This window comes from Schistocerca americana, chromosome 1 (assembly GCF_021461395.2).
Source record: "Schistocerca americana isolate TAMUIC-IGC-003095 chromosome 1, iqSchAmer2.1, whole genome shotgun sequence".
Lineage (NCBI taxonomy): Eukaryota > Metazoa > Arthropoda > Insecta > Orthoptera > Acrididae > Schistocerca > Schistocerca americana.
This window is the reverse complement of record NC_060119.1, coordinates 365,786,049-365,793,180: the sequence shown is the minus strand read 5'-3', so window position 1 is coordinate 365,793,180 and position 7,132 is coordinate 365,786,049.

The following is a 7,132-nucleotide window of genomic DNA, read 5'->3' as shown; positions in this document are numbered from 1 at the left end:
CTTACTTTGTCAGTTTTAAAGACAACCACGCAGATTTAGAAATTCGAGAAGTTCTTCCAATCAGCAATGATCTTGGCCCCATTCATCTTGTCCATGTTTTCGTTCAATCTATCTCTACCATAGACCTCCACCTCAAAGAGGGAGTCCTGATATACCATCACAGTCCCAAGGTCTAACCTACCAAATGACATTGTCAATACTACTGCTCCCTTAATTGTCTCCGTCACAAAGATCATCTTACAGCAGACTGTAAAAAAAAAAAACAAAAAAAAAAAACACCCGTTTGTCCAGACAGCAAAGCCTTCAATTTTCTTAAACAGTACTCTAACCCTGCTTGTTGTCCTACCTGCCACACCTGCAAAGACTCCTACCCACCTTATTCCACCTAAGCAAGAACCTACAAAGCCTGAACTCACTGTCCTAATCCATCCATCGATAACCCCATTCGCGCCACAATTCCCTTCACCAGTCACCTTCCACTGCTGAAAGTATCATAAAATTCATGACAGTTGGCCCAGACACATCCATCTGTTTCAGTGTTCACATACACTTCAACAAGTCTCCCTTGCTGCCCGCTCTGTCTTCCATCTCAACACGCAAATTACCTACTCCTACAACCAGGTCCACTACGACATCATCTGCCTTAACATTCTATTCTAAACCCCGTCTAGTCATCACCCGCACAAACTACTCATATCCTTTATAGTGGCGCGGCGACACTACAACATACTGCACCAAAATATCCGCTCGCTACCCCTCAACAAATTTCTTTTAATGTGCACCATGTCCCAACACAACGTCCATACCTTCATCCTTAATGAAATGTCCCTCCAACCCTATCACACATTCCAAACCTCTCACTATATCCTCCTCCAAGAAAGTACAAACACCGCTGTCCACCCCTGGCTCCAGCTTCCAGTGTTTGGACAACACACCACAAACAGAATGAAATACACCAAACACAATACACAACATAGAATAAGTACTCCACAAAAAACGCAACACGCCTCCTGGTCACTACAGCATTACTTACCAACATATCAAAGAATGCCCTTTCTTTTTTCTAGGCACCCTTGCAATCTTTACCCATTATCTCCTCCTTATGATGCTGACCTCAAGTATGAAAAACCTCCAGAATCATACTTTTCCTCAAACCGATTAAACCTTCTAATAATACCTCCTCCTACAGCCACATCTGCCTCGCCTAAGTGTATAGGAAGTTCTTCAGATCCATGCTCTCCTGATCTATCCATCAAATCCTGAACCAACACCACCTCCTGCCGATCAACCAGTGTGGCTTCCATTCCACCTCCTGCATCTCTCTTATCTCTTATCCCACAAGCACGATACCTGTAAATCCGCTATTCTGTCTCACTCGATCTAGAGAAAGCCGATGACTGTGTATGGGATTCCTATCTTCTTCTCAAACTCCAGACGTATGCAATTTCAGTTAAATAATGTGTATTTCGGAGGATAAGATGATCTTAAGATAAGACGAGATATAATTTTCGTCGAAGATGGATAGTTTTACCGACTGTGGTCCTTTGGTGCAGAGCCGGGTGGAGGGGCTGATTTAGAAGCTCAGGCGGTTCTGTGTCCGTGTAGGCTGCAGATTTCTTGGCTTGGGCCATCGGGTGGTGGGTTTCCCAGTTCCGCTTAATAGGTCAGGAGTCCACTACACACAGGAAGCGGCTACACGGGTAGCGGGGGCTGTGTGGAAGGGACTGGGCGGTTTTTTTAGGTTAGAGGGCTTCAGGGAATCACTGAAATGGCGTACGTCTAAAAGGGGGCAGGTAAAACACAGCAAGTTAGTTGTAGAAACGATCGGCATTGTAGTTGTAAATTGTCGTAGCTGTGTTGGGAAAGAACCAGAGCTCCAAGCCCTAATAGAAAGCACTGAAGCTCATATAGTTATAGGTACAGAAAGCTGGATAAAGCCGGAAATAAGTTCAGCAAAAAATTTTTCTAAAGATCTAACAGTGTTCAGAAAAGATAGATTAAATGAAATTGGTGGTGGAGTATTTATTGCTGTCAGAAGTGGTTTGCCTTGTAGTGAAATTGAAGTAGATAGTTCCTGCGAGGTTATACTTGACAGTCGTACTAAACTATTAATTGGGTCGTATTACTGACCCCCGACTCAGAAGATATAGTTGCCGAACAGTTCAAAGAAAACTTGAGTCCCATTTCAAATAGGTACCTCACTCATACAATTATAGTCGGTGGTGACTTTAATCTACCCTCGATATGCTGGAAAAATTATACGTTTAAAGCCGGCGACAGGCATAAAACGTCATCCGAAATTGTACTGAATGCTTTCTGAGAAAATTATTTTGAACAATTAGTTCATGAGCCCGCTCGAAGCGTAAATGGTTGCGAAAGCATACTTGACCTCTTAGCAACAAATATTCCTGGACAAATATTGAGTATCGTGAGGAATACATGGATTATCGACCACAAGGCAGTAGCTGCTAGGCTGAATACCGTAATACCCACAACCATCAAAAAGAAACGCAAAGTATATCTATTTAAAAAAGCTGATTAAAAATGCTCTTAACGCCTTTTCATGAGGCAGTCTTCACTCCTTCCGATCTGATCATGTAAGCGTAGAAAAGTTGTGGAATGATTTCAAAGAGATAGTATCGACGGCAATTGAGAGATATCTACCATATAAATTAATAAGTGATGGTACTGATCCTCCATGGTACACAAAACGGGTCAGGTCACAGTTGCAGAAGCAGCGAAAAAAGCGTGCCAGATTTAAAAGAACGTAAAGTCCCCAAGACTGTCAAAGTTTTGCAGGAGTTCGAAATATAGCGCGAACAGCAATGCGAGGTGGTTTCAATAATTTCCACAACGAAACTCTGGCAGAAAACCCAAAGAGATTCTCGTCATACGTAAAGTACACCAGTGGCAAGACGCAGTCAATACCTTCACTGCGCTATAACAACGGTGAAGTCACTGATGACAGTGCCTCTAAAGCAGAGTTATTAAACACGATTTTCCGAAACTCCTTCACCAAAGAAGGCGACGTAAATATTCCTGAATTCCAATCAAGAACAACTGCCAAGATGAGAAACATAGAAATAGATATCCTCGATTTCGCAAAGCAGCTTAAATCACTTAATGAATGCAAACCCTCCGGTCCAGACTGTATACCAGTCAGGTTCCTCTCAGAGTATGATGATACTTAGCAATTATATACAACCGCTCGCTCACAGAAAGATCCGTACCTAAAGACTGGAAAATCGCTCAAGTCACACCAATACCCGAAAAGGGTAGGAGTAATCCGCTGAATTACAGGCCTATATCACTAACGCCGATTGGAACATATACTGTGTTCGAACCTTATGAAGTACCTCGAAGAAAACGATTTATTGGCACTTAGTCAGCACGGTTTATGAAAATATCGCTCTTGCGAAACACAACTAGTTCTTTATACTCATGAGGTAATGAGTGCTATCGACAGGGGATATCAAATTGGTTCAATATCTTTAGATTTCTAGAAGGCTTTCGACACCGTTCCACACAAGCGTCTTCTAACCAAATTGCGTGCCTACGGAGTATCGCCTCAGTTGTGAGCCTCGATTCGTGATTTCCTGTCAGAAAGGCCACAGTTCGTAGTAATAGACGGAAAGTCAGAGTAAAACAAAAGTAATTTCTTGCCTTCCCAAAGGAAGTGTGATATCGCCTCAGTTGTGCGCCTCGATTCGTGATTTCCTGTCAGAAAGGCCACAGATCGTAGTAATAGACGGAAAGTCAGAGTAAAACAAAAGTAATTTCTCGCGTTCCCCAAGGAAGTGTTATAGACCCTCTATTGTTCCTTATCTATATTAACGACGTAGGAGACAACCTCAGTAGCCGTGTTAGATTGTTTGCAGATGATGCTGTCATTTACCGTCTTGTAAAGTCATCAGATGACCAAAACGAATTGCTAAATGATTTAGGTAAGATATCTGTATTGTGCGAAAAGTGGAAATTGACTCTGAATAAAAAATGTGTGAAGTTATTCACATGAGTACTAAAAGAAATGAGCTAAATTTCGATTTCGCGATAAGTCACACAAATCTGAAGGCTCTAAATTCAACTAAATACTTAGGGATTCCAATTACAAATAACCTAAATTGGAACGATTACACATAGATAATGTTGTGGGTAGAACCAACCAAAGACAGCGATTCATTGCAGAACACTTATAAGGTGCAACAGAGACGGCTTACACCACGCTTGTCCGCGCTATTCTGGAGTATTGCTGTGCAGTTTGGGATCCGCATCAGATGGGACTGATGGATGCCATCGAAAAAGTACAAAGAAGGGAAGCTCGTTTTGTATTATCGCGAAATAGGGGAGATAGTGTCACAGACATGATAGGTGAATTGGAGTGGCAATCATTAAACCAAAGGCGTTTTTCGTTGCGACGGGATCTTCTCATGAAATTTCAACCACCAGTTTTCTCCTCCGATTGCGGAAACATTCTGTTGGTAACCACCTACATAGGGAGAAATGATCGTAATGATAAAATAAGAGAAATCAGGGCTCGTACAGGAAAATTTTACTGCTCGTTTTTCCCGCGCGCCTTTCGAGAGTGGAACGGTGGAGAGACAGCTTGAAGGTGGTTCATTGAACCCTCTGCTAGCCACTTTATTGTGAATAGCAGAATAATCACGTAGATGTAGATGCCATTCCCAGAAGACGATCACCAAACTATTAGCGGCCTGCAAATTTATTTTAGAACTGTGATTATCTAGATGATAATACGCGCACGGATTTGAGTAATAAACTTGAGTATTTATTATAGCGTCGTATTGGCTACTCAGTTTTACTTACGTATCCGCTCTGTACTATTAAACAATTGTTAAAATTACACACGTCTTAAAGCAAAAACCTCGTTCAACATTGTTAATGGTTTCGCCAGTAGAAGCACGTTCCGAATAACGAATTCATATGTACAGCTAACAAGTATTGTAGGTTGCTTTGCATGTTCAAACAATTAGTACTGTAAATGTAATCAGCGTAAAATTTGTATAGTGTGTGCCTAATGATGGAACCAACAGAAACAAGAACTACAAAGCAAGATTCAAGCTGAAGGTCGTAAAACAGGCCAAAGAATCGAACAACCGTGCTACAGCAACAGTTTTCGGTATAACAAGGAAGATCGTCAGAGACTGGCAAGGAATGGCCATGCTTTTTTAAAAATGCCAATGAAAAGGTGTTCTATTAGGAGGGGAATAGCTTGCTGGCCAGATATAGAAAATAGTGTTGCAGAATGAATACAAGCCGGCCGAAGTGGCCGCGCGGTTCTGGCGCTGCAGTCTGGAACCGCGAGACCGCTACGGTCGCAGGTTCGAATCCTGCCTCGGGCATGGATGTGTGTGGTGTCCTTAGGTTAGTTAGGTTTAACTAGTTCTAAGTTCTAGGGGACTAATGACCTCAGCAGTTGAGTCCCATAGTGCTCAGAGCCATTTGAACCAATGAATACAAGAATAAAGGCAGAATTGGTATGGTGTTACAAGAAATATGATTAGGGCTTATGCATTGATGTGGACACGAGCCAGTCTTGATCATGCAAATAATTTAAAGCAATAGTAGGTTGGTGAAACCTTTTCATGAACAGAAAAAATTGGTAATACGGCAGAAAACAAAAGTAGCGCAGCAATTACCTAAAGATCTTGACCGTTAAGTTAAGAGTTTTCATATGTTTGTTATTCGTATGAGGCAAAAATACAACTTTCCAGTATCTCATATTGGAGATAGGATGAAACGCCAATGAACTTCTCTCTGCTAAACAACAGAACTGTGGAAACAAAAGGCGTAAAAACTGCTCACGTCAGAAGTACAGGCCATGAAAATACCAATTTTACAGTAATATTAACATGCATGACAGATGGAATAAAGTTAATACCTATGGTCATTTTCAAACGGATAACCATTCCTGGAACAAAATTTGCAACAGGCGCTTTTGTACATTTCCACAAAAAGGGATGGCTGAAAGAGAATGGTGTAAAATTTTTGATGAAAAATGTGTGCCAGAGGCGGCCAGGTTCTCTACGAAATCAGCCAAGTTTTTGGTGCCGTATATATTTCGCAGTCTCGCAACTGAAAATACCAAAAATCACATAGCATGAAGCAGTACTAAGATTGCTGCTACAACAGCTGTTTCACTTAGATGCTACAACTATTAGACGTGTCCCTGAATAAACCATTCAAAGACCACTTGCGTGACAATGGAATAATTGAATGACGAGTCGTATACGAATGGTAGAGCACATAATGTATTGTGTGATTTCGTGATCAAATCATGGGGAAAAGTGAGAATGGAAACAGTGATTAACTTCTTCAAGAAGTGTGCATTTACAGTGCTATGAATGGCACTGAGAACGATTTGTTATGGGATACCGATGAGGAAGCGGAAATCGGTTCTCAAGGTTGAGAATGGGACCCACATGGCGAGCTTTTCAACAAAGAACGTGAGGATGTACTTGAGGATCTGCTTTCCTTAGACAATGATTGTGAGGAGTTTGCAGCATTTTAAATGCATTGATGAGTAATTTATTATATTTTATAGTGGTTTTAATGTACACCCCTGGAAATGGAAAAAAGAACACATTGACACCGGTGTCTCAGACCCACCATACTTGCTCAGGACACTGCGAGAGGGCTGTACAAGCAATGATCACACGCACGGCACAGCGGACAAACCAGGAACCGCGGTGTTGGCCGTCGAATGGCGCTAGCTGCGCAGCATTTGTGCACCGCCGCCGTCAGTGTCAGCCAGTTTGCCGTGGCATACGGAGCTCCATCGCAGTCTTTAATACTGGTAGCATGCCGCGACAGCGTGGACGTGAACCGTATGTGCAGTTGACGGACTTTGAGCGAGGGCGTATAGTGGGCATGCGGGAGGCCGGGTGGACGTACCGCCGAATTGCTCAACACGTGGGGCGTGAGGTCTCCACAGTACATCGATGTTGTCGCCAGTAGTCGGCGGAAGGTGCACGTGCCCGTCGACGTGGGACCGGACCGCAGCGACGCACGGATGCACGCCAAGGCCGTAGGATCCTATGCAGTGCCGTAGGGGACCGCACCGCCACTTCCCAGCAAATTAGGGACACTGTTGCTCCTGGGGTATCGGCGAGGA